At 40.7% G+C, this 11,624-nt stretch overlaps 1 pseudogene; it reads right to left on the bottom strand.

Annotated features, from left to right (window-relative positions):
• Positions 1-675: 675 nt before the first annotated feature.
• Positions 676-3,006, bottom strand: LOC139464690 (uncharacterized; annotated as a pseudogene).
• Between the last annotated feature and the right edge of the window lie 8,618 nt (positions 3,007-11,624).

Raw genomic sequence — 11,624 nt, 5'->3', positions numbered from 1 at the left:
TTGCCGAATGATAATGTATTCTTTTAACTATTCTAAACTAGTTTTAAAATCGAAATTGTGATACTCCAGTTATTATTCTGCCCATCGTTAACAGCTTTTTATTAAATCTAAATATAATTATCATAACTTGTTTCGTCACGATATGGCTGAAATTTTGCCTATGTGACATTACATTTCACTCACTCATTCCCTTACAATAACGACCCGTGAAGATTTCGGGATAGAATAGGTCTTCAGCAACCCATGCTTGCCGTAAAAGGCGACTATGCTTGTCGTAAAAGGCGACTAACGGGATCGGGTGGTCAGGCTCGCTGAGTTGGTTGATACATGTCATCGATCCCAATTGCGTGGATCGATGCTCATGATATCAATCACTGGATTGTCTGGTCCAGACTCGATTATTTACAGACCGCCGTCACATAGCTGGAATATTGCCGAGTGCGGCGTTAAACAACCAACCAACCAAACTTACAATAAATGTTGCAAATACCATCCTACTCAAAACGTCAGACTCGAGTATCTGTCGTAACATCCATGGGGCATAAAAGACAAATTTGATGAAAATGGTAGTATTACAAATGGATCACTGAAAACCATTGATGACACCGGGTGTTCGCGAAAAAGGTAAATATGTCCTATGTCTACTGGAACCACCAGGCACTTACATAATTTATATTAAAAATGGAAATGCCAGTTAGTAAGGAAGTGTGGAAAGTCAATGTAAAGGTCATAGAATGAGGGTGTCATGCAGAACAGAGGCGTCTCATCAAGAACCGCTGTAGGTGTCAACATTGCCTCCGCCGATGCAGCATCAGCGGAGGCGTTAGATGCCAACTTTTTCGAAGTTGAGATGGCAGGACCAGAGGCAACCGATGTAACAGTTGCAGAGGCTCTCGTTTTTTTCTGAATAACTCCGTCTACTCGGTCCTCCATCTGTGCAGATGTTATCTTTAACCACAGGTGTTGTGCGAGTTTAGAATGCATGTTGGACGATGTCAAATAATAAAACGTATTTTGTTCATACAGTAATGTAATAATGTTAGAAATGCATGTTTACAGCTAAACGTGAGATAAACATTCATTAGTGCACCTCAATGTGTGAAATAGACTATAATCAGTGGGGACGCCAGTGACCGGCGACCTGACAGGCTCAAAGCTGACCCAGATGACAGTCAATGTATTGGGGAGACTCCCAAAAATATAAAGGCAAATATTATCGAACAGAGCGGTTTTATGGCAATGGGACTGAAGTTAGGAATCATAAAATTATCATTTGAAAGTGTAACGACTGCTTCCCAATTAAAAAATGTGAAATATTTATTAAAGTTATCTTTATGTTAGGATGAGGGTTAGAAAGTGCTTTAAAGGTTATGGCATGAACCCTGGTTAGGCTATGAACGTCTAATGTTATATGTGAGTGAGTGAGTCGGGTTTAACGCCACTTTTAACAATATTCCAGTTATATCACGGCGTGTCAGTTTGATGTGGGAGGAAAGCCCGAATTGATGCAGGTCTTAGACGTTTACCACTTCGGTGAAACCCACGAGCACGGGTATGGTGCTGACAAACCTAGAAACATAATCGGGGCGAACCGGGATTTGAACCCACAATCATAGGTTTCTGGCGTGCCTAAGGGACGCAACTCTGCACAGCACCTTAGACGACTGGGCCACCCGTGCCCCCCAATGATATATGCATCATGGGAGTAGGTTTTAAATAATAGGTGTGGCGATAAAAAACCCAAGAAATATAACTTAGCCATTAATCGCAGCATTGATATTAGCAGTCAGTAAAGAAGCATCATTTTAACCAGTAAAAATGTGCTACAAAACTACATTGGCATCAATCTATAGTATGTTTCAGATTTCCCTTATTTCTTTATTTCCCCCAAATTTGAAGATTTACAACACTCAAGCAAAAGTAGAATATTTTGGATAAAACGTCTTCCTGTAAATTGAGAATTAGACATTACGCATAAGAAATATAAAAATATTAAAACCCTAAGCAGACAGAGCATTTGCGATTAGGTATTTCTGTAAGCTTTAAAAAGTTGATATTGAGAGTTATAGTTGAAAATTCAATTTTTAGGATTTCCGACAGGACGTTAGATCCATAGGAAACATCTAAAAAACGCCAGTGAAAACAAATACCTTGTAGCTTTGGATAGCCGGAGATCTGTGTCCAGTGCGTTCGGCTATCAATTGCTCGCCCAGGTCGGAATCGTACAGTCTAGTAGCTGCCGTTGCTCGCAGGGAATTATTTATTAAATATCCTTCAATTCCAGCATGCTTGAAGAGTTTGGAAACTGTTGCACGGAACGGGTGCTTCCCGACACCTTCCTTGACGTAGTGCAGTGGTCGGAGGTAGAATGCGATGCATTTACCATTGATGGGTCCGACATATACATTGCAGTCATAAAATTATAAGAATTTGAAATCGGGATTCATACAGAATAATGATCTTAATTAAGTAAAGATTTATGTATACTTTAAGCACGATTGTTGCTGTTATTTATGAGAAAAAGTTGTAAATTGTTGACGTGTAGATCAATTGCAAATCACATAAAAAACACGTTGACTGCAACAAACTGTTTTATATTCCATTTTATTGCCTAAAAACTTACCCCAGAGACATGTATTTGCAGTATAGTCGAACTGGACATCTCTGTGGTAGTGCAACCTTCTCTGACGCTCGAATGGTCTTCCTTGAACGTTTTCGACTTTTTAAGCCGCCTTTGTTTATCTTAGAAATGTCCTCGGTATATTTCAAATACGTGACGCCTCTTGAATCTTCTGTTATTTGAAATTGAGAGTTTGGGGTCCTGTGCTCGTCCCCAGCTCGAAGTGTACAGTTAAATCCACTGAGATAGACCAAAGTGTCTGGCAGCTTTCGAGGCGTGTCCTCACCGAGAATACCCTTCTCCCACAGTATATCCACTAGATCAACAGAAACAACATTTGCTTGCTTTTTCTCAATGTCAGTACCCTGCTAAGCTAATGACTTCATGTGAGCCTCCTTGACGTTTCCCATTCCTTAGAAATACGGAGACTCGTAAACGTTAATCTCGATATCATGTCTTCGGAGATAGTATTGCAATGACGCAATCAGTTTACATAACGTATTTCCCCGATATTCTTCACCCTTTTGGTTTCGCACTTCCACCAAGAAACGCAGGAGAGTTTTAATTAAGATTTGTCTCACGATGCGAAAGAGCAATAATGTCGACGTCATCACGTAACCCACGTGATTGTCTTTACTCTTGTTTTCTGTGTTCTGAGGAAAAGCCGAATTACAAAGACTTTCAAGATCATGATCTGACACAGGATTGCTGAAACGGTTAGGAACAGGACCTGCGTTATTACCGGAAATACTATCTGCGTCATCAATGGTATGAGTAGTAACGGGAATTGGTATGGCCTGGGGAATACTTGCTTCTACTTGTTGAAAGAGTTCCACCAAATCTGTATCATTTCCAGAGAACTCATCTGATTCCAAGATATCACTTTTACCCATATCAAAATTTGGTACAGCTACGTCAAATGTTTCAATAACAGTATTAAAAAGTGTTTTTTTTTCAAAACCTGATTAATATTCTGCCTGGTATGAGCTCGTAAAGTGACTTTGTGGAATGAAATGAATATCGGAATCGGAATCTCCTATGTTCATCACGTTCAAAGACTGAAAGCTAAATGAGAAATCGCACGTGCTTTTCCGCGCTCTTGTTTGACGAGGCCTCCGATAGTTTTGCTCGAACTTTAGCGCGTTCATGCGCGCTGTTCCTATCGATTCAGCATAAACAAGAACGACCCTCGGTTATATATGCACGTGCGCATTAGTTAAACATGTATTTTGAATGGGATTTTGTTTTAAGTTGGATGTGGTCCTCAAAGTCACGATTATTTTTGCACGTGGGGCAAGTTCTCGACCTAATGGCATCGAGCTCACCTCACGTGCAAAGATAATCGTGCCTTTGAGGACCTGTCCTACACATATTACGGCAAAAAATCGAATCTGGACCAGACCACCAGATCCCGTTAATGGCCTCTTACGACAAACAAAGGTTGCTGAAGACCTGTTCGGACCCGGATCTGGGGCGGTCGGGTAGCCTAGTGGTTGAAGCGTTCGTTCGTCACGCCGAAGGCCCGGGTTCGATTCCCGGCATGGGTATAATGTGTGAAGCCCATTTCTGGCGTTCCCCGCCGTGATATTGCTGGAGTGTTGCTAAAAGCGGCGTAAAACCATACTCACTCACTCACTAACCCGGATCTCCACAGGTCAGAACAATGAGAAGTGTACACGCCAGAAACTGGACATGGAGGGTAATTCACGTTTGCTAAATGAAAATGATCCAGCTTGTTGCATATGCTGCCATGACGTTGAATGTCTGTATTCATATCAAGATAAAACACAAACACTAAATGTGGTCTGTCAGTTCCTTTTGTCAATTGGACCCTTGAAGATCCGGGGTAGAATGTGTCTTCAGAAACCCATGCTTGCCGTAAAAGGCAACTATGGTTATCGTAATTAAGAGGCGACTAACGGGATCGGGTGGTCAGGCTCGCTGACGTAGTTGATGTATGTCATTGTTTCCCAATTGCGCGGATCGTTGGTCATGTTGTCAGTCACTGGAGACCTGTGAAGATATACGGGAAAGAATAGGTCTTCTGAAACCCATGCTTGCCGTAAAAGGCAACTATGCTTGTCGTAAAAGGCGACTAACGGGATCGGGTGGTCAGGCTCGCTGACTTGGTTGATACATGTCATCGATCCCAATTGCACGGATCGATGCTCATGATGTCAATCACTGGATTGTCTGGTCCAGACTCGATTATTTACAGACCGCCGTCATATAGCTGGAATATTGCTGAGTGCGGCGTTAAACAAAAAACAAACAAACAAACAAACAAACAAACAGTCACTGGATTGTCTCGTCCAGACTAGATTATTTACAGACCGCCGTCATGTAGATGAAATATTACGAGTTCGGCGTGAAACAACAAACAAACAAACACAAAATCTTTCTTCAATTGAACGTTTTACCTTTTTTGATTAACTAAAGTAGTCAGAAAGAGAGAATCAGGTAAGTGCCCATGTGAGCACGAACAAGAAAATTACAAGTGTGGCAAACTTCCAAGAGAAATCTGTTGCAAATCAATACAATGTTAACGCCGTTTATTGCATATTATCAGATCACCAGTTATCAGGTCGACGTATCTTTAATGAACACGACTTGCACCGTTGTGAGAGCCAACCGATTACTGAGAGGACATAACAGATTGCTGTGATAGCATGACCATCAATATGTCATAAACGCTTCACTGGACCACCAGACGTCGTTTCTCATGGGATTTGCCATACACTCTATATAGCGATCAATATAGAGTGGGGTCTCTGACCATATATTTAGTTGCATTGCCAAAGATGATTTCACTGGCCGTATTATATCCATGGAAATGGTTGGTTGGTTTGTTGTTTAACGCCGCACTCAGCAATATTCCAGCTATATGACGGCGGTCTGTAAATTGGACCAGACAATCCAGTGATTAATATCATGAGCATCGATCCACGCAATTGGGATCGATTACATTTATTAACCAAGTCAGCAAGCCTGACCACCCGAAACCGTTTGTAGCCTCTTACGACAAGCTTAGTCGCCTTTTACCGTAAGCATGGGTTGCTGAAGACCTTTTCTACACCGGATCTTTACGGGATCCATGGAAATGAAGCTGACGAAAAAAGGTGACCATTTGGATGACTCCGAGATTTTAATCTACAAACGGCATATCCCTGTACACATTTTACGGTGTTCCATTGTCCGATGACCTCTTTGTATTCTTAAGTGGCATGAAGGGGTCTGTTCAACGTCAATTTCCCTTATTATAGACGCTGAGCGGCAATGTTATTCTTATCTTGTGGTCAGTTAACACCTTTCGACTCCAATAATCTTTAATTAACTACTACGGTTGCCGCAGGCAGACGGACAGACACAGGCAGTTATATTCAGTATAAAAGCTTTTGGCTCCAGATACATTCATGTACAGAATAATATTGACCTGCGCAATATTCTAGCATTAATACATATACATTCACTTACACAGGTATAGGTAAAAACAATGTTGATATGTTAGCAACTATATATATATATATATATATATATATATATATATATATATATACATTGTATGTTGATGTGCTTTAAGGAAATATACACTGGTATTGTGGAATATTTCATAATGTTTGAATTTGTTTTTTTAAAACAATGTGTAGATGTGGACGTTATATAGTTTCCTATAAGTGAGTGAGTGAGTTTTTTTTTCCGCCGCTTACAGTATAACAGTTATATCACGGCTTGTCAGCTTAATGTGGGAGGAAAGCCCGAAGTGATGCAGGTCTTAGATGTTAAACACCTGGGTGAAACCCACGAGCACGGGTATGGTGCTGACAATCCTAGAGACATAATCGGGGCGAACCGGGATTTGAACCACAGTCAAAGGTTTCTGGCGTGCCCAAGGGACACAACCCAGCACAGAGATTCGCGGCGCCTTAGACGACTGGGCCACCCGCGCCCCCGTTTCCTATGAGAGCAGCACGCATATCAAAATGTGAAATTCATTTTCAGTGAAGTATTTTCCTCCAAGGAAACAGGCACAGATAATGTCACAGATAATTCAAAGACCCGAGAGTAAATCCGCGTTTCAATACATGTTCTATTAATGCAGCTAAAAGGTTATCGAAGTTTCAAGAAAAATGAATGTGTGGCAATATGTGTGCTGAAATATATTAATAATGTTCATGTGTATTACACATTTATCAATTCGACCCATGTTGTCTTTGTCATGAGAAATACGAAATATAATGAAATACTTTTAACATATATCATTTAGTTAGAGAATCATCTTTTTCCGAAATGGATACGCGAAGAAAGATCCGCCCGTCCTTTCGTTTGAATTCTCCGAAACGAATAACAAAATAAATGACCTGAAGCCTTGGATAATGTCTTGCACCCAAAGAGGACCATGTATTGACAGATGAGTTGCGTCACTGGGTTCCCGGTTTGTCCCGATTATGTTTCTAGTTTTGTAAGCACCATACCCGTGCTCGTGGGTTTCACCGAAGTGGTAAACGTCTGAGACCTGCATCACTTCGGGCTTTCCTCCTACATTAAGCTGACAAGCCGTGATATTACTGGAATAATGTTAAAAGCGGCGTTAAACCCAAGACTCACTCACTCACTCGTGGGTTCACCAAAGTACTGAACGTCTAAGACCTGCAATTAAGGATCTTTTTAATTCTATCAATTCTAATTAAATAATAGGTTTTTGAAAAGAAATTAAACTTATCGATAAACTTTGAATTGTGGAGATATGGTAATGTATATTTTGTGACTTGGATGGTTAGTGGCTTTATCCTCAAAGGGTTGAAGTATCCTACAATTATTGTCCCCCCCCCCCCCCCCCCCCCCCCCGAGAGGATATGTAAGGCCACATCATTCAAAGTACATTTATTCATACCTCAGTTTTAAACTCAGTTTAGTGTATTTGTTTATTTTAACTGAAGCTTAATTGCGTACCATCAGCACCAGCTGAAGGGATGGTGTGAATCCTGCTGGGGAACCCTGCAGGTAGCAGCCGTATTGTAAGTCCCCGCGGTCCCCAGTAAGGTGGCCTAACTTTGGTTGCTGGTGATCTGTAGCCCATTTTTCTATTGTATTGTTGCTTGCAAATGTATTCTTTTCAATGTTCTCAACTTGTTTTAAAATCGAAACTTTGATACTCTAGTTATTCTACTGTCCCTCGCTGACAGGCTTCTATTCCATATAAATATATCTATTATGTCTACGTTCTCGTCACGATATGGCTGAAATATTGATGTGACGTTAAACTTTAACTCACTAATTAACTCACTAACTATCGCGTGACTGGATTTTCTGGTTCATAACTTCATTGTCTGGTTTGTTTACAGGCCCTTTTAATGAACCTGACAGTACAACTATAAACTTATAATTACACGATGAAGCTACTAGCTTCATAGTATCAAGTGAGTGAATTTAACGTCGCATCGACCTTATTTCAGCGACGAAACCAAGTTGATATATACATAATTTATTCATGAATGCAAAGTTATATTAATCAAACATATTTGGGCCTAACAATATCATTTACAGTAAACTACGGTTATAACGAACACGCTTATAACGAACTGGCGGATATAACGAACCTACTTTTTTGTCCCTAAAATTTGCTGTAGTCATGCTGTATATATGCTTATAACGAACTACGGTTATAACGAACTAAAATTAGTGGTCCCTTTGAGTTCGTTATAACCGTAGTTTACTGTATACACTTTTAATACACGGGGTATAGGCCACCTGTAACCAAAGCTAGGCCATCTCGCCGGGGATCATGGGGATACAATACCTCTGCTTCCTGCATTACACTCCAGCAGGATTTAGATCATCACTTTAGCCACTGGTGGTTGTGCACAATGCTAGCCAATATTAAAATATATTAAAAAAACACTGGCTGATGAAAGTTCAATTTATGAAACATATTTGGGCATAACAATATCATTTATACAGTTTTAAAACACGGGCTATCGGCCACCAGTAACCAAAGCCAGACCATCTCGCCGGGGATCAAGGGGACTTGCGATACCTCTGCTTCCTACATTACACTCAAGCAGGATTTAGATCATCACTTTAGCCACTGGTGGTTGTGCACAATGCTAGCCAATATTAAAATATATGAAAAAAAACACTGGCTGATGAAAGTTCAATTTATCAAACATATTTGGGCATAACAATATCATTTATACAGTTTTAAAACACGGGCTATCGGCCACCAGTAACCAAAGCCAGACCATCTCGCCGGGGATCATGGGGACTTGCGATACCTCTGCTTCCTGCATTACACTCCAGCAGGATTTAGATCATCACTTTAGCCACTGGTGGTTGTGCACAATGCTAGCCAATATTAAGATATATTAAAAAAACACACTTAAGCTCCGACGTTCATACAGTTTGGCCCTCACTCTATGAAGGTTCATACCCAAGATCTATACACAATTTTATTATTTAGTACGTGTGACTTCATGTTTACACTGATAGCCAAACAACAACCAGCTATATCGCGGAATAAAATAGGTCCCCAAAAAGAGAGGTGACATGAGCGTATGGATGCAGAACTTGCTCTTCAGAAACACCTTACGCAACACATGTGTTCATATAATATCACCATTAGATGAGAAAGGTCTGTAATGAACTACCTCAGTAAGTCAGTCACAATGACAGCGCGTCGTAATACATTTACATCAAGGACAAAACGTCAAAATGGCCGACACGATAAACGTGAAGGGGGGATTTCCGAAGTTGTTAATGAACCTGTGGCGGTTACGTACATGTGTTAGTCATCATTGATCAACTGACCGATTATTGAAAGGTGATTAAAGATGCGTCAAACAGACACCAAGGTAAATTCGTAGATTGCTGGAGACATCACTGTCAGCTTAGACACAGATCGAGTCGATACTGACGATAGTTTGGATGTGCATTTTTTCGTTTGTTTATTAGGATGGGCCGTAGCGAGGAAATTCGTGAACAATCATGCTGTCAAGCTCTCTTACGTTTCTCAATGTATACTGAAATGCTGAGACCAAGATTAAAGGTTCTAAATGATCAGAAATAATGTTTATATATGTTTTCGTGCTAGGGAATTCCCAGGGGTTTCCCCAGGAATGTGGAAGTAGTCCGTCCGTGTTTACGTCATTTCAAGAACACGGTCTCGGGAAAAACGTAAGAACGTCAAATTGTGTCGTTCATACACTTATGAACGTCAATTTCGCGGTCATGTGACCGACCTCTCGTCCAATGGAAAAGTCGTATATCGTGTAAACGTCAAATTAAAAAATTATTGGCTGATAAAAGTTCAATTCATCAAACATATTTGGGCATAACAATATCATTTAAACAGTTTTAAAACACGGGCTATCGGCCACCAGTAACCAAAGCCAGACCACCTCGCCGAGGATCATGGGGACTTGCGATACCTCTGCTTCCTACATTACACTCAAGCAGGATTTAGATCATCACTTTAGCCATTGGTGGTTGTGCACAATGCTAGCCAATATTAAAATATATTAAAAAAAACAGTGGCTGATGAAAGTTCAATTCATCAAACATATTTGGGCATAACAATATCATTTATACAGTTTTAAAACACGGGCTATCGGCCACCAGTAACCAAAGCCAGACCACCTCGCCGGGGATCATGGGGACTTGCGATACCTCTGCTTCCTACATTACACTCAAGCAGGATTTAGATCATCACTTTAGCCACTGGTGGTTGTGCACAATGCTAGCCAATATTAAAATATATTAAAAAAAAACACTGGCTGATGAAAGTTAAATTTATCAAACATATCAAAAAAGATCTTTCAACTGTTTGATAATGTGAAACCCTTGCGACATAGTAACTATCAAGACACGATATGAAGTGTGTCGTTAAAAGGGAGAACTGCGTGCAAAATAAACCATAAAGTGGTTTATGTGTTTGTCATTAGGAATAATTATTGGGTTTAATACACGTCTGGAAAGGTTTATGTCTATCACTGACAACATCAGCCAAATCTGTCGCTACATTAGCAGGTCTATGATTGAAATTCTTGTAAATGCTATGGTAACATCTCGGCTAGACTATTGTTATAATTTCCTTCGTGGCATCCAGCAGAATCTGCAAGACAAGTTGCAGTGTGTCCAGATTGCAGCTGCCAAGCGTATAACACACACAGCCAAATATGCACACACCACACTAGTTCTAGTTCTGAGAAATCTCTATAGGCTCCCTGTGCGGCAGCGGATCGCATTCAAACTTCTGACCATGGTCTTCAAGTGAGTGCATTGTACAGCACCAGCGTATCTGCAAGAACTAATCACCATCCACAATCCACAGAGACGTTCAGCAGATCAAATACAGTTCACAGTTCCAAGAACATCCAAGGCCTATGGCCACAGAGCTTTCCAGAAAACCGGACCTGTTCTGTGGAATTCCCTTCCAATTGCCATCAGAAACCTAGACAATCTTGAACACAACTCACACCCTATCTGTTTGCACAAGACCCGTGAAGATTCCGGGGTAGAATAGGTCTTCAGCAACCCACGCTTGCCGTTAAAGGTGACTATGCTTGTCTTAAAAGGTGACTAAAGGGATCGGGTGGTCAGGCTCGCTGACTTGGTTGATACATGTCTTCGGTCCCAATTGCGTGGATCGATGCTCCTGATATTAATCACTGGATTGTCTGGTCCAGACTCGATTTTTTTTTACAGACCGCCGTCATATAGCTGGAATATTGCTGAGTGCGGCGTTAAACAACCAACCAACCAACCAATTGTTTGTACAAATGACTAAAAGCGCTTCTGAGCACAAATTTGGGAGCGCTATATAAATATCTAATTTATCATATAATTTATAACAAACTGCTATAGATGCGTACATGACTGATTGTTGACTGTGGTGTCCGAGTAATCTATCACAACATTGTTATTCCATTATCCGTTATTTCCATATCATGTCCAACCGAGCGCTCTCAATGTACATTGATTCAGTATTTAAGTCTCAATTATGGGTGAT

This window comes from Haliotis cracherodii, unplaced genomic scaffold (assembly GCF_022045235.1).
Source record: "Haliotis cracherodii isolate W230 unplaced genomic scaffold, xgHalCrac1.p SCAF_17, whole genome shotgun sequence".
Lineage (NCBI taxonomy): Eukaryota > Metazoa > Mollusca > Gastropoda > Lepetellida > Haliotidae > Haliotis > Haliotis cracherodii.
This window is presented reverse-complemented; position numbering and strand designations above follow the sequence as displayed.